Source organism: Sturnira hondurensis, unplaced genomic scaffold, assembly GCF_014824575.4.
Source record: "Sturnira hondurensis isolate 20B ecotype Veracruz unplaced genomic scaffold, ASM1482457v3 Scaffold0013299, whole genome shotgun sequence".
NCBI lineage: Eukaryota > Metazoa > Chordata > Mammalia > Chiroptera > Phyllostomidae > Sturnira > Sturnira hondurensis.
Window position 1 is genome coordinate 280,319 of NW_028085930.1, and position 969 is coordinate 281,287.

Here is a 969-nt window from a genome sequence, read left to right on the forward strand (position 1 = left end):
GGTTATTCCTGAGCAGTGGGGGCTGACATGGGGGCCAACACTAGGCTCAGCGGCACAAGCACAGTGCTCAGAAAATCACCTCTGTGAAGGGATGGGGGCTCTGGCACTCACCGGCTGTGACCCCTACAGGAGACCTAGACTCTTGGGAACTCAGTTCCTTCATTTATGAAATGGGAATGAAGATGCTTTCTTCACGAGTGGTTGGAAGGATTAAGGGTCCAAAGTCAATGCTCAGCAAATCTTTGTTCATCTCCCCGCCCCTCCCCTTTCCCCTCTTTCTGAAAACGGCTACACTGAGGAGAGAGAGAGGAGCCCACCCACAGAGAACGCTGTTGAGGCTAGACCCCAGACCCACTGGACGAACGCGGGAGTGGGTGGGTGGGGGAGGCTGAAAGGATGAAGGGGTGACTTGCGATACCCGTTACTAGGAGATGCTGGAAGAGTATTGGTTATAGTTGTGGTGACAGTAATTATTGAGTAAATGCCTAAAGGGCTAGACATTGTGGCAGATGTTTTATGGGAATTACCTGCTTTAATGATGCAGAGTTTTTAAGGAAGGTGACCATTGCCACCATTTTATAAATAGGGAAATGAAAGCTCGGGGAGACTGTCATGCATTGGGGCCACAAGTTAGTGGCCTTACTGAAGCATCATGAAAATAGAAGGGCACTGGCACATATGGTATATAGGAGTATGGACGGGGGTATTTGCGTGTGTGTGTGAGGTGTTTATCTTAGTCCTAAGGAAAGAGTAGACACTCATGACATGGTTGTATAATGAGGAAACGACTGTGCGTGGTGGTGGTAATTAGAAGGGCGAAGTGAGATAAGTGAAGGGTGGAACCGGAGTGCTGGTCTGACGATGTGGTCCTGAGCAGAGAGCTCTGGGGCTACTCTCCTGTCGTGTGAGGGAGAGAGGACTGGGTGAGGACTCAGCAAGTCAGAGGGCCATGCTCGTGGGTCCTGGCAG